This window comes from Hylobates moloch, unplaced genomic scaffold, assembly GCF_009828535.3.
Source record: "Hylobates moloch isolate HMO894 unplaced genomic scaffold, HMol_V3 SCAFFOLD_9, whole genome shotgun sequence".
Classification (NCBI taxonomy): domain Eukaryota; kingdom Metazoa; phylum Chordata; class Mammalia; order Primates; family Hylobatidae; genus Hylobates; species Hylobates moloch.
In genome coordinates, this window is record NW_026652284.1 from 107,615,172 (window position 1) to 107,641,877 (window position 26,706).

Sequence of the window (26,706 nt, forward strand, 5' to 3'; positions counted from 1 at the left end):
AAAATAAAATATTTAAAAAATTTAAAAAGCAAAAACGAATTATCTGGAGATTTTATTAAAAGGCAAATTTTCAGGTATATTTGCCATGCTATGAATTAGAAAATCTTGAGGAGAGTCCCGGGACTCAATATTTTCAAGGTAATTCAGATAGTTCTGATGTACATATTTCATAGTTTATATTTTACAAATATTGTCTTATAGCACTTTATACATTTTTGTCACATTCATTGTGTTCTGAATATCACAACAGTCCAATAAGGTAGATAGAATGGGAAGTATTATCTCCAATTTACTTATGAGGAAAATGAATGCACAAAACTATGCATCTATCGTAATTTAATATAACTGATGTCTAATTTGTTCAAGCCTCTGTTTTAGAAGTTGCAGAGAAGAATGAGATACTTAATGAGTTTGTATTAGGAGGGAAAAGCAATGTATACAATGTGTCAGATGCTTTGCATGCTATATTACTTGTAACTTACTCTAATATATATTAGTAATACATGCATATAAATGCATTATATTAGCCTGAATTTAAACCCTGAGGGTGATACATTTCTTCATTTACTAATTTGTTCATTCACTTGTCTAATATTTATTGAGCACCAATTATGTGACTGGCATTGCTTTCGGTATTTTGAATGCAGTGGTATATAAAACACATTTTAAAAGCCTTCCTGGAGCTCATATTTTGGGGCAGAAATAGAGATCAGGAAATCACAGCATAGTGTGATTAGTTCATATTTGTAGGGGTATATCTAGGAGTCCACACTCTAGATAGAACAGTGAGAGTGCTTAGTAGCACTATCCATATCTACATCAGAGGGTTTGCTGATTAGCATAAGGATGCCAGCAATAATTCCTTGGTGAAATAAATGATATTCAAGACGTGTAGTTGACAAGAAACATTATAAGACAAGTCTACTCTTTCATGAATAAAGCAGATGACATTGACAAGCCCAGTAGCCTAACATCTTTGGCATAACTAGGTCTAGAATTCTATTTGATCATCTTTCTCCTCCAGTTAATGGAGGTCTCTGTCATCTTATCTTTTTTTTTTTTTTTTTTTTTGAGATGGAGTCTCGCTCTGTCCCCCAGGCTGGAGTGCAGTGACACGATCTCAGCTCACTGCAAACTCCACCTCCCGTGTTCACGTCATTCTTTCACCTCAGCCTCCCGAGTAGCTGGGACTACAGACACCCGCCACCACTCCCGGCTAATTTTTTTGTATTTTTAGTAGAGATGGGGTTTCACCATATTGGCCGGGCTGGTCTCGAACTCCTGACCTCGTGATCCTCCCACCTCGGCCTCCCAAAGTGCTGGGATTACAGGCGTAAGCCACCGTGCCAGGCCCATCTTATCTTACTGGATAATTTCCTGAACCTGTATGCACCTCAGAGTAAGGATTACATGCAAGGTGCTTATTGAAACAACTAAAAGGATAGAGAGGGAGAAATCACCAAGTTTCTGGGAATAGGCTGCATGACTATTTAGGACCTATTTGATAATAAATGTCTGTACAAGTGGCAGAATTCTTTCTGAGACTTGCTCTCATCAAATAATCCCTTCCTCAAGTAAGATTGTTGGGGAGCAAATTCACAACCCCAACTGCCTGTTAATGTCACAGCCATTGTTTGCCAAAATAATCTGACAATTATGAGCAGACAAATTGACATACCAATTTGTAACAGACTGTGTCATTTAATCTCTTACAATAATAAGGTGGTATAGACAATCTTATTATCTCCATTTTACATATTAGGCACTTCAGGTTTAAAGAGGTTAAATAATTTACCTGATGCTCTTATTAGATATTGAGTAGCAGAGCAAAAGTTTAAACTGGTTTGTTTCTAAAGCCTGTACTATTTCCACTTACCCATTCTGGTTTGAGAAGATCCTGGTGTCATAAAATCTATGTAAAACCATCTCTCAACAGTCCTCAGTGGCCTTGTGTTTCAGCTGGTCATTCTCTTTCACACCAGCCACATTCAACTTACCTTTGAGTTTCCTCTCCAACCTTCTCTCTATGAAGAGCCAATTTAAATTTCCCTTCTGGCAGAATTTCCCAGTAGTTGACAATCACTTTTTAATCTATGTTAAATCTCTTCTCCCTCAAGTAACTAACTGAAAAGTTTTTTCAGATGAAATAATATTTTTTCTGTAGTTTTCTAATACTCCAGAGCACCTAGTATGATGCAATACATGTAGAAAGCATGTGATCTTTGTTGCCTCCATAGGTAAAATGGAACTGCGCAGCTTAGAACATACTGCCTGGCATATAATAGATACTTATAGGTATTCACTCTTGAAATTAGACTTTTCACAGGATTCTGGATGATATCTGGATGTCACTTTCAGTTTAGATGATCAGAACTAGAAAACCAGTGAGAATTCCTTTTGTAATTTAAAAGACTCATTCTAAATGGCTATTATTTACTTATTCTTTTAAATATAGGGCTTAAAGGTCTTGGAACAAGAGGTTCATTCTTAATATATAATGTACGTATCCAAAAATCTGAGTCAGCAATGAGGTTATCTGAGGCCAACCTGAGAAAATATTTGTAGAGGGAGGTCCTGGATAGTGTGAACAGAACTGAGATGGAATACAGAACATGGGGAAGGAAAAGGGTGCACGGAGCCAAAGCTTTACATATTAGATTTTCTCCACTGATTATAAACAAATTAGAAGAGAAGGTAGTGCATGCACCACATATTAAGTTCAAAACAGCCCTTTACTTACTCTGGAAACACAAAGCACATTTCACATCTTGACACTTCTTAATGATTAGTGTGCTGAATACCATTTGATGTCATTTAAAACAGACGGACTTTGCAATTATTGCTTAGTTACATGCAGACATGTGATAGAATCACAGCATTTAATATATGCATGCTCATGTATATAGCTATGTGTAACTTGTTTCCAAATCCAATACCAATCTGAACAATTCAACAGGGGATTTTGTTAATTTATGAATTTCTTTAAATTAATGTTCTATGGTGAAATACAAATTCATCAGTTTTAGGTATACGTATCTGAAAAGAATGAAATTATCAGAAATTGAGACTGTTGCCAAAATAAGAAATACAGTCATTCTATGAACAAGTATGTATAATATAATTAGGAAAAATAACTCTATGAGCTTTATGCAAACTCAAAGGGTAGAAAAATCATTTCAATTAAAACTTAGGAAAGAAGTGCTTTTGTGATAGACATGTATATGGTAAATACCCTTAACATATTGAACTACAAGAAACAGCAATTTTATGATGAAAGCATTGGTTTTTAATGTGATATAGTCTTAGATATGGGTCCCTGTTCTACCAGTTCTAGCTGAATTTACTTTCTATTTCTGAGCTTTAGTTTTCTCCCCTTTAAACATGAGGGTAAGCATAATTGTTCCTATCTCAAAGAGTTGTTTGAATAAATGAGATAGTATACATTAAAATTCCCATCACACAAGTAGCATGCGGTAAAGGTTACTTACCTCCTCCTCTTTTCTTGCCTCTGTTGGTGTTTATTATGAATCTAGCCATCTGTTATTCTATTTGGAAGGGCCATAAGACACATACAAGAGGATATAGGCAGGCATTCTCTTGTGTCTTTCATGCATTGTATGCAGAAAGTAGAGAGTGGAAATTTTGAAAAGTGCTGGTTGAGATAGTCCCAATTTTTTCCTACTAGGCTATGGCCAGCAATTTAATTAGAGACGAGATCTCCAATTAGCCAAAAGAAAGTCAGATGACAAATTATTGCTATACTGAAAAGATACCTTGAATATAGGAAGTCCCCAAGGAGCCTTGATGGGCAGCAAGGAGGCAGGAGGAAGAACCAGGCACACGCTGAAGGCCAAGGCAGGGCAGGGAGCCAGGATGTGACAACAGAGTGAAAGGAACCAGCAAAGCACACCAGCAGGAGAGGAAGATTCCATTTGAATCCAAGCTACGTGACCCATCCAAGTCCTAAAGCTCATCAATGTTATGCACCTTCTCGGCATACCCAGGTGCCAAGCACAGGGCAGGTAAGGAGCGTCTTCAATGACATATTCTGATCTAATGAAGCAAGCACTGAACCAGGAGCCAAGAGACCCGGATTCAATCCCTCTTCCACTTAGAAGCTCTGTAATATGGAGCAAGTAAATTCCTTCAGTGCCCTCACTTGTAAAGCACTGATAATGTTGGCTGTCTTTCACAGGTAGTATGAGATCAAAAAAAAAGGGAACATGAAACAACACAGGTTAGTGGTCAACGACACAGACTGTCTGGATTCAAATCCAGATCCTGTACTTACAGCAGCACCCAATCTTGCCAAGTGTAGCTGTACCTCAGTGTGATCATCTGAAAAAATGGGATAATAAGATGCCTTTCTCATAGAGTTGTAGGCAATAAGTGATACTAGTAGTACATGTGAAGTGTTTACAATAGAGCCAGACAGAAGACATTCAGTAAATTTAATGTGAACTATGATTATTAATGAGAACATTAATAATCAAACATCACCTGTTTGTGAACAGGTGCTGTAGGAAGAAAACAGAACTTGGCCCCAGAATCAGACAGACTTAAGCTCTGATTCAAATTCCATAAATATGAGCTGGATGATTTGAAGGACATTCAACTTTTCTTAATAAATATATATATATATATTTTTTTAAATTTGCAAACTAGGCATGTTAATTCACTTTACACTTTGTTCTTACAAAGATTTGAAATGGTCTATGTCAAGCAAATAAAACATGGTATATTTTCGATGAATGTAATTATGTACAGTTGTAGGGTGAGAGACACGTTTAGAAGGCATTGGTATTAGAACTGATATTATTGCAAGTTTTTTCCCAAGCAATGGATGACTTCTTAGATGCTAAGACTGTGACATTATTGAGTCAATGTGAACAAGGTGAGCCAGTGCAGCTGGGAAAGGCGAGAACCTTGTTAAAAACAAGCATAAATGCTTCTTCCTTTATAGACAACCCAATCAGAATAGACATTCAAACAATTCATCTGTCCCCTGTGGTTTACATTCATAGTGCATTTTGCCCAGCCCTCTCTCCTCTCTGGTCCCATGTGTTGGTGAGACCAATGAGGAGAACAGTACAATGTCCTGGGACAGAAATGCCACAGGTAGCCTGAGGACATGAGCTCTTTGTCCTGTGGGTCTCAGACATCAACAATGCTGCCACTGTTCTCAGAAAGACTGGAATGTGGATGGAGGCCAGCTGGACCCAACTACCACAAAAGCAGACCAAAGAGTTGCAAAGGGGCCAGAAGGAAGGCTAGAAGATGGGTATTTGAGAATGCAGGTTGTGGTGCACTCTCACAGTGCTCTTCAAAGCACTGGGCTCTTCCCAGTTCAACGCGTGCCAAATACCCAAAGGAGCAAGCAACATGCTTCTGATTCCCAGTAGAAAGTCATGGCTTAGAAGACCCGTGAAGGGGAAAACTGCCTCAGCAATGACTAAGTTTCTCATTCATGGCAGGTGCTTTATACGCCGATCCCATTTGGTCCCCACGGCACCTGTGTCAAGTTTCAATCATCCCAATGATGCAGGTGCATTGTAACCCTTCAACCAATTTTCGTTATGATTATTGTTGTTGTCATCATTATTATTGGAAACGGAGAGAAAGAGACTCATGGCAGTTAACTCATTTGCCCAAATTTATACAGCTGGTTAGCGACAAAGCTAGGACTCAAACTAGTGGCTTATCCTTTGCATCAAAGCCTACAGCCTAAATGACTCATTAAACACCTTCCCTGAACCAATGGCCATATTAGGTGCATAAACAGAGATGAAATGGTTTGCTCTAAAAAACTTAAAGTCTAGTGAAATGTTTTGAAAACTCTTGGACATAGCCTTTGTAGTTCATTAAGCTACTCTGAAGTCATCACAAATGCATTTTTAATAATTTGTTAAAAAATTTAAGTATAGAATGCATATTACATACTAGTATTTGATGACACTTTTGTTTTAATCAAATGTAAATATACATATATGTGTATGTATGTACCATATCATAATGTACAAAATATATCTTTTTTTTTTTTTTTGAGACAGGGTCTGCTCTGTCACCCAGGCTCTGTTGCCCAGGGAGAGTGCAGTGATGGCTGCACTGTAGCCTCAACCTAAAAAATAGCTCATAAAAATTGTGGTGAGAAACTTTTGGAAGCTATTAGTTTAGTAATTTTGCAAGCAAAAGACACAGAGATTTATGTGGGGAATTCCCTACTTGCTAACTCTTGTTCTCAGTCTCTTTACGGTATCTCAAGTGGAAGAGAAGGATTATAATGCCCAAGTCAATGGTTAGGACTTCATAAAGCAGACTTCTGTAATCCACAGTGAACATCTCAGTATACTACAAAATTCAATAGCGTGATATGAATTAAGGTTTGAATTAAGCTGGAGTTAAGGTAATTTTTTTCATTCAACAAACATTCAACTAACATTTGTTTATCCTCCTCTGGCTACTAGGAGTATATTTTCTACCATACTAGTACATTCTCTACTGTACTAGGTGCTGAAGAGAGGAGATTCAAAAGACAAATATATTATTGCCCTGTCCTCATAGAGATCGCAAGTCCTTTCACAAATACTAATTGAACACCCTGTATGCACTAGAACCTGTGCAAGAATCCAGGAATATCAGAGTAATGCCAAACAATGTTGGAGTATGAGGATCAGGAAAAAATATGTGCCCCTATATATATATATTTTTTTTTTGAGATGGAGTTTTACTCTTGTTGCTCAGGCTGGAGTGCAGTGGCACAATCTAGGTTCACTGCCACCTCCACCTCCTGGATTCAAGTGATTTTCCTGCCTCAGCCTCCCTAGTAGCTGGGATTACAGGTGCCCACCACCACGACTGGTTAATTTTTTTGTATTTTTAGTAGAGACAGGGTTTCGCTATGTTGGGCAGGCTGGTCTCAAACTGCTGACCTTGTGATCCGCCTGACTTGGCCTCCCAAAGTGCTGGGATTACAAGCACTAGCCACCGCGCCTGGCCTATATATGTTTTAATATAAAGATTTAATTTTATTATTTTATTTTTAATTTATAAATCATGTATATTTATGGGATACAATGTGATGTTTTGATCTATGTATACATTATCGAAAGATTAAATCAACATATCCATCACCTCAATAATTTATCATTTTTGGTTGTGAGAATGTTAAAAATCTTTTTTAGTAATTTTGAAACATACAATACATTGTTATTAACTGCGGTCATCATGCAGTGCAATAAATTATTAAAATCTTTTCTCCAAGAAATAATATTTATTTCTCCAATAAATAAAACTTTGTACCCTTCAATTAACAACATCTTCCTTTTCCCCATCCTTTCCCCTTTGCCCCAGCCTTTGGTAACCACCTGCCTATTCTCTGTTTCTAGGAGACTGACTTTTTCAGATTCCACATATAAGTGAGAGCATATAATATTTGTGTTCCTGTGCCTGGCTTATTTCCCTTAGTATAATGTTCTCCAGTTCCATCCATGCTGCCACAAATATTAGAACTTCCTTATTTTTAAAGACTGTATAGTATACCATTGTATATGTATACCATATTTTTAAAAATCCATTAATTTGTTGATAGATTAGATTGCTTCCATAACTTGGCTAGTGTGAAAAATGTTGAAATTAACATGAGAGTGCAGATGTGTCTTTGACATACTGATTTCAATTCTTTTGAATATTGATTTCAATTCTTTTGAATACACACCCATAAATGGGATTGTGGATTATATGGTCATTTTATTTTTAGTACTTTTTTTTTTTTTTAGGAAACTCCCATTTTCCAAACTTTCTATGCTAATTTACATTCTCCCCAGCAATGTACAAGTGTTTGTTTCTCCACCTCCTCACCAACACTTTTCATGATTTGTCTTTTTAATAGCAGCTGTCCTAACAGGTTTGCAGTAATATCTCATTGTGGTTTTATTGCTTTTTCCCTCATGATGATAGAAATTGAGTATTTTTCATATACTTATTGGCCATTCATCTGGCATATTATTATGCTTGTAATTTTTTTAAGAACATTAAAATCATTGAAGAATATTGAAGTCTAAAAGTAGGTGTACTAAAATTCAATACATTATTTTAAGATTAAATATTTTATTTATACCCAAATTAAACTTATTTTGATTTTAATTTCCTGTTTTGTTGATGAGAAAACTCACCAACATATTCAAAATCAACTTCTTGCTTATCTCGTTTTCATCTGGGGAAATTGCTATGTTTAACAATTTCTCTTGACCAAATGAAATGGTCTTACATAATGATTAATACAAATCCAGTCTTATTTAAAATATTATGTTCACAATGGAATGTTTGCACTAATTTCAATTTTTTTTTTTTTTTTTTTTGAGACGGAGTCTTGCTCTGTCACCCAGGCTGGAGTACAGTGGTGCCATCTGGGCTCACTGCAAGTTCCACTTCCTGAGTTTAGGCCCATTCTGCTGCCTCAGCCTCCTGAGTAGCTGGGACTGCAGGCGCCTGCCACCACGCCCGGCTAATTTTTGTATTTTCAGTAGAGATGGGGTTTCACCGTGTTAGCCAGGATGGTCACGATCTCCTGACCTTGTGATCCGCCCACCTCAGCTTCCCAAAGTGCTGGGATTACAGGCATAAGCCACCGTGCCCGGCCACTAATTTCGATTTTTAAAAGCACTGCACTAAAATATTATTTATCTTGGTTGTTTATGTTTTTTGCTTCCCCTACACTCTCACTGAATTTTGCAGCCAGTCAGGTGCTTCGCTCACCTCACCCTAGTCCCAGCACTGAAGAAAAACATCAGCAAAATAAGACAGAGCCTTTGTTCTCCAGCTTTTATAATCCAATGGGAGGTCAAAGTAAGTAGACGCATACTAGCTAACATAAATGCTCTTCTAAGTACACTACATAAATTAATTCATTTAATTCTTCCAGCAATTTTATGAGGCATATACTACTTATAATTCCTGTTTTACCAAAAAAAAAATAATAATAATAATAATAAAGAAAAAAAGAAAGAAAGAAAATTTAGGGACAGAGCAGTTAAGAAACAAACTCAAAGTCTAAGAGACTATGCCTGTAATTGAACCCAGACAGCCTGGCTCCAATCCTGAAAAATCAACCACTGAGTAGTCTCTAGATTAAGACAGGTGGTTGTAGTTTTTTATTTAAAGGATCATCAGCTTAGCTGGAGAAACAAAAAGAGAACATGATATTACATCATATAGGACTTTAAAACCAACTTAACAATAATAATTATAATAATTAACACTTTGGGTAATCTGCCCCCAGATAGTTCTCCTAAAAATGTGATCTTCCTTCCCTGAGCTATATGCTTTTCATTCCCAAGGAGGATAATAGTAATTCTCTCTACCAGTGCTTAAATTAAATCAGAGAATTTCCTTAAGATGAATTTGCACTCACAAATTGACATCTTTTGCACAGTAATTAGCCACACGGAGACCTACTACGCTGAATCTATGTCTCTGAATATTGCGTCTTATGCATTCTTTGAACAAATATTTATTAAGCACCTACTGTGAGCCAATTTTGTTTTTAAAGAAAATATAAAATATCTTTAAAGCATCAATCCACAAGTCTGTTTTACTCTGAATTCTTTTAGAGGCATCCCTGAGGAGGAAGCAGTACTAATGCATAAAGCTATATCTTCAAATATAAAACTATATCTAACACACATCTGAATGACGGTTTATGGGTTACAATGTGTTTTCATGTACATTATTTCATTTGCTATTTATCCTCTATAATGTCTCAGGAGATAAGTAAAATTAAAATAACACTAATTTAAAACACTCTAATTAAAGGAGCCTAAAATGGTAAGCACTAGCAATAGATAAACTCTAATTGTTGCCCCCACTGAGGAAGAGAGTTTGAAAAAATAGGTCATACATAATGGTTTTCCCTGTAGGGAAGGAAAATAAAATGCTGAAGCCCTGCCACTAACCGCTAACCACTTGGGTAGTATCAGGTTAAATCATTAAGCTCTGTATTTTAGTTTCATTACCAATATAGTGAGTTTTCAGTCACATGCCAGTTTATCTCCTAGAGTGAGATGAGTCCCTCAAGTACAGAGATTGTTCATCTTTTCATCTCTGCAGTTCCCATGCCCAGTACAGGTCCTGGTATGTAAAGGGCACCCAACATGTATGTTGAATAGATGGATGGATGGATGGATGGATGGATGGATGGATGGATGGATGGATGGATAAATGGATCAGTAGATGGATCAGTAGATGGATCAATGGGTGGACGAATAAGTGACTAATTGAACTGGTTTTGTCTGCCCTTTTGGCCCTTGAATCTGTATCACTCACCCATCACTTGAATCCAGTGGTGGGTGCTAGCTCAACTATGGCATTTGCCCAGGGTCTTTGCACTTGCTGTGGAAGAGATATGCTCTTGTATGAATTATTTACCTTCTTCATTCTACTTGCCATTTGGATTCCACATCAAATGTGTTTTCTTCAGAGGTTTTTTCCCTGATCACCTCTTAATGTTGCCTGCTTAGTCCTGTTTTATCATCAGTCACTTTACTATCTTCAGAGCCCTTAGCACTCTTTGAATGATATTAACTTTTGCTAATTTACATATATGTTCCTTGCTTTCCCCATTGAATGCAAGTTTCATTAGGCCAGGGAATTAGTTTCTCTTATCCACTACTGAACCCTCCGTTTATAATATAGTGATGGTACTTAGTAGCACATAATAAATTATTGTTACATGAATGAACAAATTAGCCTCAATCACTCTTTCAGGTACTGATATGACCTAATATTCCTGCTTTAAAAATTATTTTCTGGTAATTGGACCTGGTAATTGGCCTTATAATCTTGGTTGCAACATTTTCTCCAGGTCTACTTTCCCATTTTAGAAACCTTGAACTTTCTCACCCATCTTCTCCAGTGCAAGTCCATAACCCATAACTCCCAAAACTCTAAAAATAAAATAATTTCTTCCTCCTTCCTCTTTCCCATGAAACTTTCATTGATCAGGCTTATTCCTAGATTTCCTCTTATGAGAGGATCTAGAAATGGATGGATGTATGGATGAATGGATAAATGAATGATGAATTCATTTATCAATTGATGAATGAATTCATTTATCAATTGATAAATGAATGATGAATTTAAAAATACCTTCAAGGTTTATGACAGTTTTCACCAGTTGAGTACTTGTAAAAATTCTTTTGTTTTCTCTACAAAGCTTTCTCCAGTGAAAGAGAATTGCCATTATTCCAGGACCCTACTACTACTCTTACAAAAACCCATTCTGAGTTTGGAAAAAATTGACTAATTAAGACAAAATATTTAAAGCTGCAACTGAAAATCAAAACAAACATCAACTTTATTACTTAAAAAAATGGATTGGAGGATGTGATATAGATGTATTATGTCAATAAGCTTTGTTCCAATTATCTACTGCTACATAACAGCCACCCAAAAATTAATTACTTAGCAACAGTCATTTATTTCACTCATGAATATCCAACTTGGGCAGAGCTTAGTAGGGACAGCTTGTGTCTGCTTCATGTGGCATCAGCTGGGATGGCTCCATCAGGCAGGAGGATCGATGTTCAAGGTGGCTTACGCACATGATCAGCAGGTTTGTTGGTAGGCTAGTTCTGGCTGCTACTGAGCCTAGCTGAGGGGATCAGCTGGAAGCCTTGCATCCTCTCCATGGGCTACTTGAGCTTTCTTGCAACCTGGAGCAATATTACAAGAGCAAACATTCCAAGAGAATAAGGAGGATGTGCATACCATTTTTATGCCGTAGTCTTGGAAGTAACAATATTATCACTTTTGCCATACTCTATAGATCAAAATTGTCACATACTCTACTGCCTAGATTCAAGGTTAGTGAAAAGAGACTACATTTATTTATTTATTATTATTTTTCTTTTTCTTGTTTGCCCTCAGCCAGTGAAAGTCGAGAAAGAGACTCCATTACTTGACGGAAGAATGATAAGGTTCTAAAGAGTCTGTGAGATGGGTGGTATTGTTGGAACCATCTTCAGAAAATAAAATATGCCACAGGCTTCCCAATACTGAGTCCCAGAGTTAGAGGGACATACTCTTCTTGTCATAGGCAGCTCTGATAAACCCACATTGATGCCTGCCCCTGTAAAACTTAGGGCATAGAGCAACTGATGGGAGAGAAAGGTTACACTGAACTGAATTCTAAAACCCAATCTTAGCCAATTAAACACAAAGAATCATCTGATAGAGTTTCTAAGAGAGAGAAGAATACTCTTTTACACAGGATTTGATGGTGTGAAGATGTGAGGTTTATACTTATTTCAGATATTTTGTCAACATTAGAAGAAATAGCTAAGGAATAATGTCATCACACAGAGGAGTCAGAGACAAGAGATAATCCTAGTGGCATTATTCAACTGAATCAAATGTTTAAAGTTGGATGCAACATTGGACTTTTAATTTATGTGAGCCAATACATTCCCTGTTATTAATATTTGCAAGCCATTGTAAGTCAGAATTTCATTCATTTACTACCTATCCTCCTACACTCTGCATGCCACTAGGAGAGTATCTCATAATGACCAACACTATAGATGATAATGATATATACATCTTGGAAATTCTCTATCTGTTCCTTTCTTACCTCAGCAACATATGGTTTGGACCTGGGCAAGTTCTCCCCAAGACTTTTCCAGCTGCCTCTCCTTCAGTGGGCTTTTCTACTTATTTACAGTGTCTCCTACCTCCAACCCATTCCCCATCCCCACCATTCGGCAACCCTCTCACCAATACCCACATCTTCTCTGATCTGATCACTCACATCCTTTTATCAGTTCTCCCATTTCCCACTTCTTTAAGTACAGAGTTCTCAATCTTGTCTCTTAAGCCTCTTCTTTTACCTTTCTAGATTTAACTCCCATGAACTTGATAATCCATCCCAACTTTATGACTCAGTTCTCTGACAAGAATGCATCTTTTTTTCCTCATTTCTCAACTTTGTTCTTGCTATTCCTTCTATAATATATTAAAGATGGCCACAGATCCCTTGCTATTTCTTTCATCAAGAGGGGCAGTCTGTATATCTAGCACAAAGAAAGGATAAATATTTAAGGTGATGGACATCCTAAGTATACTGATTTGATCTTTACAAATTATATAAATGTATTAAATTACCACATGTAACCTCCCAAAAAAGAGTCTGAACCTTTTTTTTTAAACCTGGGTTGGTCTTGGGGACATGACTGATCAACAGAATGCAGCCAAAGTGACATTCTGGGATTTCCAAGACTAGGTCACCAGAAGCCTTAAAACTTCTTCCTGGGTTTCTTAGAATATATGTTCTCTTTGTTCTGGGTTTCTTGGAATGAATGATTTTTCTTGGAACACTTTCGAATCCCAGCCACTGGAATTCATGCTGTCAAAAAGTCCATGCCAGCCATGTAGAGTAGATACAAGATGAAATAAATGCTTGACCAGCCTTCAGCTGTGCTATCCATTATGAAAAAGGCACCAGATGTGTGAGTGAAGCCACCTTGGAACCCTCAGATCAGCCCACCTGCAAGCTGAGTACCACTGAATGCAAGCTGAGTACCACTGAGTTACCTTGCTTTGATGTTCCTTGGAACACAAGAAGAAAGCAGCCAAGCTCTACCTAAATTCTAGATGCACCCAGTAGAGCATCTGTGGCCACTGTAGTTAAGGTGAAAAGGAAAAAGAAATTAATTCTAGATCCATCTTAAAATGTTTATGCACACAAAAGAGATATCTTGAAATGGTTACTTTTTAAGTCACTGAGTTTTAAAAATAATTTGAATATAGTAATAGGTAACTAGAACACTCTTCATCAAAGTAGGGCTAGGTTCACTAGAAAAATCATAAGAAAATCTTACCTCTCTCTTCTACCTGAATTTAAAAGACTTTTGGACAAGAATATATCATTGCAGTTTGATGGTGCTAGACAGGTTTAAGGAATATTTCAAGCATATGATCCTTTTATGTATCTTGTTATAGTTGAATGTGTAGAGTTGGCAAGGTGTGGGCAAAAGAACATTATTGCAATGGTGGTAATATGAGGAAATGATGATATCACATTAGAAGTCCAGGAGCAAGTAAGAATGTACAGTAACTCTGTACTTAAAGAAGTGGGAAATGACCCTGCTTCTAAAAGCTCATTTCTTAAAATGTAAAAGAAAATTAGCATTGCTTATTCTTCATGATAAACATTTTAAAATTATATTTTGCAATGAAGATTATTTCTATCTCCCCCTCTCTCTATCTTTTTTCTCTCACATTCCCCCGATCCCTGCAATTAAAAAAAAAAAAAAAATAGGGGATTATTAAGTGTTCTGAGTTTTTCTGTTTAGCCAAATTCTGTCTGGTGTTTGTAATTTGCAACTCATTATGAAGTTTTACATATTAAAATAAAGAACAACTTTGTCATATTTGAAAGAAGGCCAAGGTTACATCATCCATTTATTTTGACATTAGACACAATCAGCCCAATGAAGGAGAAGGAGGAAAAGGAGGAGAAGAAGAAAAGAAAAAGAAAGAAAGAGAGAGGAAGAGGAAGATGATCAGAGTGGAAATGTGGCCAGGCGCGGTGTCTCATGCCTGTAATCCCAGCACTTTGGGAGGCTGAGGTGAGCGGATCACGTATTTATATACCTCCTATGGCATATACCTCTCCGCATTTTTATAATTGCCATTTATATAAGTTTCTAAGTTCCTATAGTATTGTCCTTCAAGGCAAAAATCCTGGTATTATCTTCTTGATATTCTTAGGGCCTAATGTTACCAAAATGCCAGGGCTTTGGTCTTGGTCCTGTTGCTTGCTGCATGGAGAGCTAGGCCCTGAGACGAGAGGTGTCAGGTAAGAAGGCTTTATCTGGGTGCTGCAGCGAGGGAGACAGGAGATGAATCTCAAACCTGCCTGACTAAAATTGGGGTTTTATATAGCAGAGAAGGAACGTAGCTACAAGCAGGAAGGAATTCGGGAGTGGTAAGGAAGCAATCATGATGAATGAGGGGTCTGAGCTCTCATTATCTGGATGTGGTGATCTGGTGAGTTTCAGTCCCTTGCCTGAGGGTCAGTTTCCTGAGAAGAGAATTCAGATGGGGCAAATAGAAGTTTCAAATTTTAAGATCAGGAGAGTAAATTTCTATATTTATTCAAAAAACCCATAAACATTATTTCTATGGAGCAATTGGGCTGGTTTCACTAGCACAGTGCTTGGATATCTTCATGCATAACTGAGTAAATAACTGCTCAGTAAATAACTGCTGAATTAAAGGAAGGTAGCGATGATGGCAGCGTCTGTGGAAGTGGTGCTGGTTAGGAGCCACGACGGTAGTTTTTGGTGGGAATGTTACTGAGGGTGGTGATGATGATACTGATGATAGAGGTAGTCCTACTGATGTTGGTGAAGTTGGTATTGTTGAGTCCTAAATCAGAGAAAAGAGCCACTAAGTTATCTAGGAGAAATATCATTTTGATAATGAAGGAAAACATGGTGGTAACCCTGATTGCCAGTCTATGCAACAGTTAGCAGGAGAAAATAGCAGATTTTCTCTGATAGCTTTGGGATCTGATGAATAAATAGCAGAGGCTACTGGGAGAAATTTTATCAGCCTCTGGAGAGTCCTTCTAGCTGACTACCTAAATGCCTCTTCGCTCCAGGACTTAGGTTTTTGAAGGAATTGAGCAATGAATATGAAAGAAGAGGGATAAATAATCACACCCAGAGTGATTTCCCATTTCTCATTGTCTCATGCAAAGAAAAGACATTCTTTAGAAGGGATCCTTCCAAAGAAAACGTCCTGAGCACCTAAGTATCCTGCTTGTGGATCCCCAACAGCCAGCACGCTGACTCACTGATATTTGTGCAGCTCCCATGTGCCAGTGAATTATAATGAGAATATTCTGGGCAATCAAATTACTGGAGCTGAAGGGGATGGTGAAGTAGGGATTGCCCACATAGGTCACTTTCTAGAAAGCAGGTTCCAAAAATGTCCTTCTGTGCACTGAGAATTGGATCTCACCATTCCAACAGAGAGGATATTTTCTGCCTGTAACATACATAGACTGAAGGAATTAAAATGCAATGAGTTTAGCTGAAAGCTTACTGTACTTAAATCCACAAAAATTAGGTACTTTTCAACTTATTTACCCTGCACTGTATTTAAACCATTTCCCTCCTGCCTTTGTTCTGTAAATAACCATTCCAAAATCTAAACTGCCTATCGAACAACAAAGCAATGATTCAGTTAATAATTATAAACCTTAACAATTCAGCATGCACCCACTTATAGAAGAACTAGATATCACTTGCCTGAAATATTTGACAGTCATACAAGAAAGCAATGGGCTACTTAAACAACGCAGTCATGTTGGGAGCTGTTGGGGAAGGGGTAAGGGCGGGGAGGATTGTTTTTGAATGTAACTTCATCTACATGGTTCCAATGGATTCTTTCCCACACAAGATCAAGCCTACATCTCACAGGGCTATTAGGTCTGTATACTTCCTTGTGCTCTGCTCCAAGAATTAGTGAGTCATGTTTTAAGCACAAATTCTTAACATAGGTGCTACCAGGGAACAAAGGAAAACAAAATGCCTCATTCTTTTATTCATCTTTTGAAAGGAAACTCATGGCGGAAACATTTGTATAACATTCCATTTATATAACCTGAGAAATATCAGCTGAAGGAAAGAACAGTACAGCTGAGGAAGGGGACTGTGGTGTTTTCTTTCCACAAGCCCATGCCCCTCCTAAACTATTAGTTCCTAATGTGTTTCACAGCTCTTGGGCCAGCAAGGAAATGTGAGGGCACATCATGGGAGGCAGAGAGGTGGAGGGGAGCATATCAGGAGAGCCCAAATGCTCCAGCAGGTATTAGGAAATGCTTCAGTAGAGTGTTTGCAAGCATGGGCTGCAGAGTCAGGCAGATCACTGGCTGTGTGACCCTGGGCAGGTGGCTGAACGTCTCTGTGCCTTAGCATCATTGTTGGGAAGAACGAGGATAACAAAAAAAAACATACCCCATGGACTATAGAAAACCATGTCTGATACATAAACCAAGTTCAACAAAGCCCCTTGGGTCCAATTCTGGTTTCTTCTCTTGGACCCGTCATTTTGCTCCTCTTAGTTTTGGTCTCCTCATCTTTCTCTGAATCTTTTATACTTGAGATTGATGGAAAACTTACAGAAATGTTCTGAAAGTGGAAAAATGTCATTACGACCTAGCCATAGCTCACACGTGAATCCTCAGTGTGAACCAAGAATCAACCACTTGTGATCAGAAAAGCGAAAGGAGGAAGAATACAAGTCTTTCCAGCTCTTTATTGCCCATGCATCTTGGATATGTTGAAAAACCTTTATTGACTATCTTCAAGTCAGTTTATTAATGCTCTAATATTTTTTATTTCTGTCATAGTATGCATATGATGTATTAGACAGGGCTCTGCGTACAGATGGGCAGGGTTTAAATGACAGATTTAAGGCAGTGGCTCACACCTGTAATCCCAGCACTTTGGGAGGCCAAGACAGACAGATCACTTGAGGTCAGGAGTTCGAGACCAGCCTGGCCAACATGGCAAAACACTCTCTCTACTAATAATACAAAAATTAGCTGGGCTTGGTGGCACCCACCTGTAATCCCAGCTACGCAGGAGGCTGAGGCACAAGAATTGTTTAAACCTGGCAGGCGGAGGTTGCAGTGAGCTGAGATCACACCACTGCACTCCAGCCTGGGGTGACAGAGTAAAACTGTCAATCAATCAATCAATCAATCAATAACAGATGTTCTCCTATGTGCCCTGGAGCAAGTGAATTGAACCCTGGTTTTTCCTGCAGCAGGCTTACCAAGGTTAATTTTGTTCACTGGTCTTTTCAGAGAACCAGCTTTTGCTCCTCTTTATCCTTTTTACTATGTTGTTTTCTATATCGCAAATTTCATCTTTTGCATTGTCAATTCCCATGTATTCCCTCATGATTTACTTTGTATTTTTCCCTAGATTCTTAACAAAAATTATTTATTTTCAATGATAAAATAACAAAGGCATTTAGGCTATACATTTTTCTATAAAAACAGATTATTTCTAATAGGTTTTGACAACAAGTAATCGTCTTTTCACTGATTCCTAGATAGGATTTCATTTCTATTTTTATTTTTTTTCTTGGCTCTCAGGTTTATATTAAAGAACATTCCATATTCATACTTTCACAGTAGTTAAACTTTTAAAAATTCTATTTACTTTGCTTTTCTATTTGTAGGGCATATGAACTATGGCCCTAGATTCCTAAATTTACTGAATTATAGTCAGAAAAGGGCAACTTAAAAAATCTGTATTTGGGGAAAAATCATTATTATTTTTAGAGACAGGGTCTTGCTCTGTCACCTGGGCTGGAGTGCAGTGGTGCAATCATAGCTCACTGTAGCCTCAAACTCCTGGGCTCATGTGATCCTCCCACCTCAACCTTCCCAGTAACTAGGACTACAGATGCATGCCACCACATCTGGCCAACTTTTAAAGTTTTTGGAGATATGGGGGTCTCACTGTGTTTCCCAGGCTGGTTTCAAACCCCTGGCCTCAAGTAATTCTCCCACCTTGGCCTCCCTAAAAATGCTGAGATTACAGGAGTGCTCCTAGAGTGCTGAGATTACAGGTGTGAGCCACTGCTTTTGGCCCAGGGTAGTTTTTAAAGTTATTTTTTTATTGTGAGCAAATACTGCATTTTAAAAATTGTTACTTAGATGTAAGAGAAGAGTTAATATCCTCTCTGTGTAGTTCCTTACATATACAAAAGCAAGCTTATTTAAATTACTCAAGTATATCTTTTGGAAATATCTGTCAAGTTTTTCAATCATATTCTGAGACAGGTGAAAATGTTTTATCTTGCATTTCTGAATTGTTCATCTTGCTGTTACATAATAAGACACTGATTAGATGCTTTAGGTTTTGAATTTTTTCCTTACCTGATTGACCAACTCTCTAAGTCTCAGTTTCTCCATCCATAAAATAGAAGTAATAGAAGTAATAATGCCCGTATGTAGAGTTGTAAAAATATACAATGAGAAAAGTAACCTATTTTACTTATCTACCTTGCAGTCCTTAAGCTAACTATCTCTTAGTCCCAAGAATAAAATCTTGGGATTGGGAAAAGGCTTCTTAATTTCTATTCAGGGGCCTCATATCATTGAGATTCTTCTCTCCTATTAACTACCAGGCTATGGATTTGAAAGAATCTCAGTTAGAAATATAATAGCATCATTCTGGACAGAAGAATGGAAAACCAGTGTTCTAAACTGGATCAAAGGGTGTCTTGTGAAATAATGCAGTCATTGTTCTCTATAATTTTGCTCCAATAGGTCAAGGATATACTAGTATATCAGGGGTAGCTATGGATCCTGGGATTTCCCCTTTACCACAAAGGAGATGATGTAGGTGTGAAATTCCAGGCACCTTGCCCATCTTTTGTAATCCATTCTTCTTTTTTTCTCTCTACCGGTTGCTTCAGATTCTAACTCTACAGCCCACCTGGCTTAGAGTGCTGATGCCTTCTCAAGGCTTCCTCACTAAACTTCCTAGAAGCTATTTTCCAAGGAAGGTAGAATCATTGTTCTGGAAAACTAACTAAACTACATTCAATGCTTATCAATATCAGAGAATTCATTTTGGGTGACTCACTCAACATATTAACTTTCACATTTTAAATGATATGCTTTTACTCATTAAATATACACAAAGCTTTCTCTCTCTCTCCTCTTTCTCCCAGAAGTGTTTGTGAAATGCTTTCTTTTTCCTGTATGTTTAAATACTTCTACAAAGTTATGTCTTTTACAAAAGAGAGATGTTAGTAGCAAAAGGTACAACATTTGCTAAACAGTTCAGGCGGCATCTACAAACACCATCACCCTGAGTTTTCACAAACAGCCTGAGAGAAGATGTCATGTTCACTTTTCTAAAGATGAAACAGAGGCTCAGAGAATCAGCTTACCGAAGGTCTCTCACAGCTGGCAGATCGAAGAGTCTAAACCGTTTCTGTTAGGCTCAAGGTCCATGGTCCATTTGGTTATGCTCTCCTCCCACAAAACTCCCTTAGGTTTTGGAAACTGAAAAAACGTATGTGGAGTGATTGCCTGAGGTTCCTCTAGTTAGAACTGATCAATTGAGCCACATGTACAGCAATATTAGAGAGGGAGGAAACCCATGAGTCCTCAAATCTTTTTTAAGAGAATCATTGATGGTCTTGAATGCTTAGATGGTCCATATGGACATTTGGTGCTTTTTTTGTTTGGCGTAAGTGAAGCAGCATCATTATCTGGGGTAAATACCCAGGGTTCATCATCTTGTGCCAAGAAGATTAAGGACACAGACCACACGAGGAGTGAGTTTAGGAGCAGAGGTTTAACAGGCAAAAGAAAGAGAAAGGAGACCAGTTCTCTCCCTTGTGAGAGAGAGGAGCTCCCAAAAGGGAAAAAAAACACCCCTTGGTGGACTGCACCAGAATTTATAGGCAGGCTTAAGGAGGTAGTGTCTGATTTACGTAAGACTCACAGATTGGTTCGACCAGGCGTGATGTTTACATAGTGCAGAGGGAAAGGCTGGTTGCCCCACCCTAATATTATTATGTAAATGGAGTCTTTGCCTGGCAGGGGCCATATTGTCTGCTCCTTACTGTACACATGGTTTGGCAAAGAGAAGGGAAGATGGAGCCACTATTTTGAACATGCCTAGTCCCAGGTAGCCTTTTCCTGTCGGCACAACTGCTGGCATTCACCCGTGCAAGCTTCCAGCTTGCTTATCGATGTCTGCAGCTTAATTATGCAGGCTGCTCTTTGTTAGAAAAGAAAATGATTTGGGGGCTGCTTTTCTTTTTTTTTTTTTTTTTTTTTGAGACGGAGTCTTGCTCTGTTGCCCAGGCTGGAGTGCAGTGGCGCAATCTCGGCTCACTGCAAGCTCCGCCTCCCGGGTTCACTCCATTCTCCTGCCTCAGCCTCTCCAAGTAGCTGGGACTACAGGCGCCCGCCACCACGCCCGGCTAATTTTTTTTTTTTTTGTATTTTTAGTAGAGACGGGGTTTCACCATGGTCTCGATCTCCTGACCTCGTGATCCGCCCGCCTCGGCCTCCCACAGTGCTGGGATTACAAGCGTGAGCCACCACGCCCGGCGGCTGCTTTTCATTAAAAGGAAAACTTTACCAAGGACTCCTGTAGCCTCACTATCTGCCTAAGTAATTTCTTCTTAACTCCTATATCATGAGGATTGACATTCTTCAGAGGTAAGGTGTTATGCTGCAAGTTCGTATTATTTGGCAAATTGATGGGAAGATGTTACAGTAAATAGTCTCCAAAGATGATGCCATGAATTGATTATTTTCCTCTATGCACATGATACTCTGCCCACCAAAATTTATAATCTGCTTCTTATTCTCTTAAACCCGGAGTGGACATTTGACTTGGCTTGGTGAGTAAAATATAGCAGAAATGATGCTATGCCAGTTCCAGGTTTATCCTTTAAGAAGTCTGGCAGTTTCTGCTTTCATTCTTAAAGCCAGCCACCATCTAAGAAATCTGATTAACCTGAGACAACCATGCTGTGAAAAAAAAACAAACCAGCCACATGGAGGGGCCACATGGAAGAGAATGAGGCGCTGGCCATACGAACGAAGTCTTCTCAGATCTTCCATCCCAGCCCAGACATCAGCTGGATACAGCTAAAGGAGTGACTCAGTTGATACTACTACACAGAGAAGAGCTGTGTGCTGAGCCAAGGCAACCTACAGAATTAGGAGAAGCATTGTAATTTTCTGTTTAATCCATTAAGTTTTAGGGTGTGTTATTACACAGCAATGGATAATTGACGGATGTTTAGGTCAAGAATAGACAAAAATAAAAAATAAAAAAATAAAACGTGTTCTAATGTCCCATACATAATCGACCAATTGCCAGGAGTTTGCAACTCTGGCTGCACATCAGAATCACCTGGAAAGTTTTTTAAACTACAGATGCTCAAAGCTTAACGGAGGCCTTTAAAATGCAAAATTTTGAGGCCTGCACATTTGCATGTTTTTAAATTCCCTCAATATATATAAAATGAGCAGTTATTGTACTAACCCACAAAATTAAAGACTCATTTACTTTAAGAAGCTCCTTTTTAAAAATTCAAATTCTTTCTGGGAGTGATAAATCAAGCAGATGGTCACAGGATTACATCTGTAATCAGATTGTTTTCTTAACTCCTGACTAGGATTAGCAAATGTAGAGTACAGGAGAGCTAAATACAAAGCATGCACACACCTGACCAGGGAGCTATTGATTGAGGTCCCAAAGAGATGTCATTAGAACAGCCTACGGTGAGCTTGGGTCTAATGGGTGCCTGGAAATTGGAAGACAGGTGCAAAAGGGAGAGTGGAAGATTGACAAAGGCTGATTACAACTATTCTGATGGGAAGTCACTGAAAATCACCCCAGGAGTGGCCCTTAGAGCTTGTTATTGAGGAACCTAAGAAGTTATTATGGAGGTTACTGAAAGGGACCACAGTAAAGATCAAGTCAGATAACAATACCTGTGCTCATACCAGACCTCTCAGAAGGCCAGGATACGAAGTAGTTCTGATTCCTCTACCCTAATCAAATAAATAGAATGTATCTAAAGATAAGTCCAACAAGAGTCAGAGTTCAGTGTTGAAAATGGAGTGTTGAAGAAAGAAGGCTTTTGCTGTGAGCCGGGGAGTTCCTGTGTCTTCGTCTTTTCCTTCATATTTCCCCCAAGCTGCCCAGACCACCTTCCTCACAAAGCCTCACAGGGTGGTTACCTCTCCCTGAGGAGTGGTGAGTCAGCTCCCTCTGAGAACTTTTCACTTTTACTCTTTCTCTCTTACTGATCCTGTACTAAGACACACCTGGGGGTTTTATGTTCCCTAAAGAAAGGAAGTGAAACGTACTGCATTTCCTATACTACTTAAGGTTCCTTTCTCGATGTGAAAAGAGGAAGAAACCTATAGTTCCTGAAATCTCTTTACTTCCTGTGTTGCTAAGTCAGTAAGAAGAGAATTAGCATGTACTGAGGACCCACCGTATGCTAATTGCATTACCTACCTCCTCATATAAATTATCATGCCTTATGAGTTATACTTCTTGAGATAAGTTTTGTGAACCCATTTGACAGAATAGGACACTGAGGCTAAGATTTTGAGGTTACTTGCCTAAAATCATATAATTAAGAAATGATGGGAACAGGATTTGAGCCCAGATTTGGTTGATCTATATCCTGTAATTCTAGCCAACAAAGTATCTCTGCCAAGAATTAAAAAAAAAAAAATCGTTATTTCAGGGTCTGGAGTGGGACATTTTCAGCAGATCATTTTGTTATCATACGAATGCAGCCTAACTACCTGCTACTCCAAGTGAGAGTCAAAATCCAGCAGCATTGGTCTTACCTGGAAGTAAGTACTATTGACGCATGCTACTCAGGTGAGCTCTGCTGACAGGCCACATTGACATCATCTGGGAGCCTGTGTGAAATGTGGCATCTCAAGACCCACTCCAGGCCTACTGAATTAGAATCTGCATTTTCACAGTCTCCACGTACCTTAGTAGGCACATTAAAGCTTGAGAAGCACTGACCTAACTTAATGTGTTCTAATTATTTGAGCCTGATACCTCGCTGAATATTTTTTTCTAGACACAGTGCTACCTACGTACTTGAATTCCTAGAGTCCTCACATTTCACGATTTGGGGGGAGGGGGGGCACCTGGAAACCCAAAGAGGCAAAATAGTGGGTTGTAGACAGCTCAGTAAATTAGTGGCAGAGTCAGACCTAAGATAAGTCCTTACCAGATGCTCAATACCTGTCATTTAGACATCATGTATTAAGCTCTTGGTCTATGCCAGGAACCTTGCTAGGTGCTGAGGATTCAGTGGTGAAAGAAATAATTTGTGCCCTCAAAGAACCCCTGATCCATTGAGGGAGAGAGATACACACACAAGCAATTATAAAACAATATGGCAATGGGGAGACAGAGTGGCACAAGGTGACATGAAGCTTCCAATAAGAGAAACTTGGAGTCACCAGGCTTTGTGGAAGAGGTGCAGCCTCCGCCAGACCAGGTGCTACCCATTTTGTGATTAATTGATGTACCAGCTCCCCCTTTATCCTTCATTCCCCTTTCTCCTTTTCCCTTGTCTTCACTCCATTCTCTTTACCATCTCCCCTTGGCCTGGATCCCTTCTACTTCTCAGATTCCCATCTTTTCCTTCAAGGCTTTTCCTGCCTGCTCACCCTAATCCACAAGTTCTGCTTTCTCTTAACATCTGTAACTTTTTGGTTTATTAGCAGTTTCCAAATCCTACTGCCCACCAACATCACCTTAGGAGCCTTAAAAACTAAAAAGCCCCATAACAGGCCCTACCCTCAACTCCGGAGATGATTCCAGGGCATCATTTTTCCCCAGAGCTGCGTGTGCAGCAAGGGTTGAGATGAAAACCTTGTTGACCCCACTCGCCTGCCATCTACCCACAGCAGCTTGCATTACAGAGAGAGGCAGAGTTTACAAAGGCCTCTGCACCCATCATCCCATTTGATTCCCACATCAGCTCCGTAAAATAACAAGTGAGAGATGCTTAGTCCATTTTACAGCTGGGAAAACTAAGTCATAGAGAAGTGAAGTCACGAGCCCAAGTTGCCCAGATCTTGGACCCACGTCTTCTGACTTGCCCTATGCTGCTTGGAGAATATGTGTATGGTTAGAATGAAGGCAAAGTCCTGCCTTGCTCTTTCGATGCCCCCATTTCCCCAGCCTAACACATGTAAGCTGCTCAGCTCAGAGCTAACGGATGGTTGATGGTTGATGACAACTGCTCATTGAAGGAGGCATGTGTCGTTTCCCCAGGTTTTGAAGGCCTCCACCAGAGAAAGAGGAACTAGGAGTTGGGTATAAATCAGAAACCATATGACCAGACACACTTGAGCAAACTCTGTGAGAAAAGGGAAGGATGCAGACAGCCAGAGGTATTGGAACTTTCCTCAAAATCAATCAGGAGTCATGTTCTGATCAGAAGGGCAGATGAGAGGATCATGAGGACTGAAATGTTCTAGGACTTTTTTCCTTCCCACCCAGCCGTCACCTGCTATCCGGTCTGAGCAGTGGTCCTGTGAATGGGGCCCTTCTTACCTATCCTTGCCTAAAAAGTCAACAAAAAATATTATGAAGCTCCTCTCTCTCCTGATCCTGAAAGCAGTCCAAGAAGTAGGGCTGATGAGAGGAGCCCTCAGCAGACATAAACTTGGGCAGGAAGAGGTTGGGAGTGAGGACTAGGAAAAAAACTTCTATTGTTTTATCTTTTTTTGTAATCTCTTCGCTAGGTTTTCGCCATGTTCTGCTTCAGAAATAGACTGGATATGTCCTATGTATGTTTTATTCCTCTCATCTCAGGAATAATTTCCAGTTCTTAGAAAAGAGCAAGGCAGGGAACGGGCAGGGGCGGGCTGAACGCCTCCCTGCTGCGAGGAAGGAGGCACAGATAGGGCGCACGGGAGAGCTGACATTACACAATCCGCATATCAGCATTTCTGGGGCAGCCAGGAGGTTATTCCTAAGGGGAACATGTTCTAAACCAGCAGAAAATAAATGCTGCTTCAAACATAAGCATTTCAGGCTGTGACTTTCCTGGGTCAGAGAAGCCTTGTTATTTTTCAGAGTAAATCTGCCCCAGTGCACACGGCTGCTGCACCAAAAGGGCTTATTTCAGAAGGCACTGGGTCCTTATTTTCATAAATAAATAAATCCTCATAGGCCTTTGGAATCTGATTATATTTGGGACAAAACTTCTAAATATAGGGCCATTGTCTGAAACCATGTGACCAACACCAGTCTTTTAACTTAATTGTATCTATTAGAGAATGGCATGCTTCCAGGGCCGGGATTAGGCTGTAAGCTGGTTCTCAACAAATATCATGGGTTCTTTTTTGTTGTTTGCCGGGGAAGTGGGGACAAGTGACTTACTCTTGATTAGAAAAACTAATACTTTCATTTCTCCCAAGAAAAAATAAAACCCTCTTCATGGGTGTTTGTCATTTTTCTTGGATAGGACAAAATCCTATTCTCAGAGAAAAGCCTAATGCACACATCCACCCTGTGTCGCTAACTGGTAGAGATGATGGTTTCTATCTTGTTGTCTTTTGTTAACACCCATTCCCAACTTTATTATTATTACTATTATTAATTATTAATATTATTATTATTTTGAGACAGAGTCTTGCTCTGTTGCCCAGGCTGGAGTGCGGTGGTGCAATCTCGGCTCACTGCAACCTCCACCTCCTGGGTTCAAGCAATTCTCTTGCCTCAGCCTCCTGAGTAGCTGGGACTACAGGCACATGCCACCACCACACCTGGCTAATTTTTGTATGTTTAATATAGATGGAGTTTTGCCAGTTGGCCAGGCTGCTCTTGAACTTCTGACCTCAGGTGATCTGCCTGCCTCAGCCTCCCAAAGTGCTGGGATTACAGGCGCGAGCTACCACACCTGGCTCCAACTTGATTGATGTAATTTAGAGTGACGTTAACTCTACTCATTCACTAGAAAACTATCTACTGGTGTAGACCAAGTCTGAGGAAACACTTGGTCTATAGGACAGATGGCTGACTTGCCTTGATGAAGCTGTCTGTTTAATGGGTAGGAAGACGTTAATAAATAATCACACCATAAGCCATCTAGTTTTAT

General features: G+C 39.1%; 1 long non-coding RNA gene across 1 annotated transcript; it reads right to left on the reverse strand.

Annotated features, from left to right (window-relative positions):
- Positions 1 to 11,449: 11,449 nt before the first annotated feature.
- On the reverse strand, positions 11,450 to 20,483 carry LOC131384258 (uncharacterized). Its single transcript, XR_009214927.1, has 2 exons — positions 19,978 to 20,483; positions 11,450 to 11,708 (listed from the first exon to the last, which is right to left on the reverse strand). It is a non-coding gene; the product is annotated as an uncharacterized LOC131384258 (long non-coding RNA).
- Between the last annotated feature and the right edge of the window lie 6,223 nt (positions 20,484 to 26,706).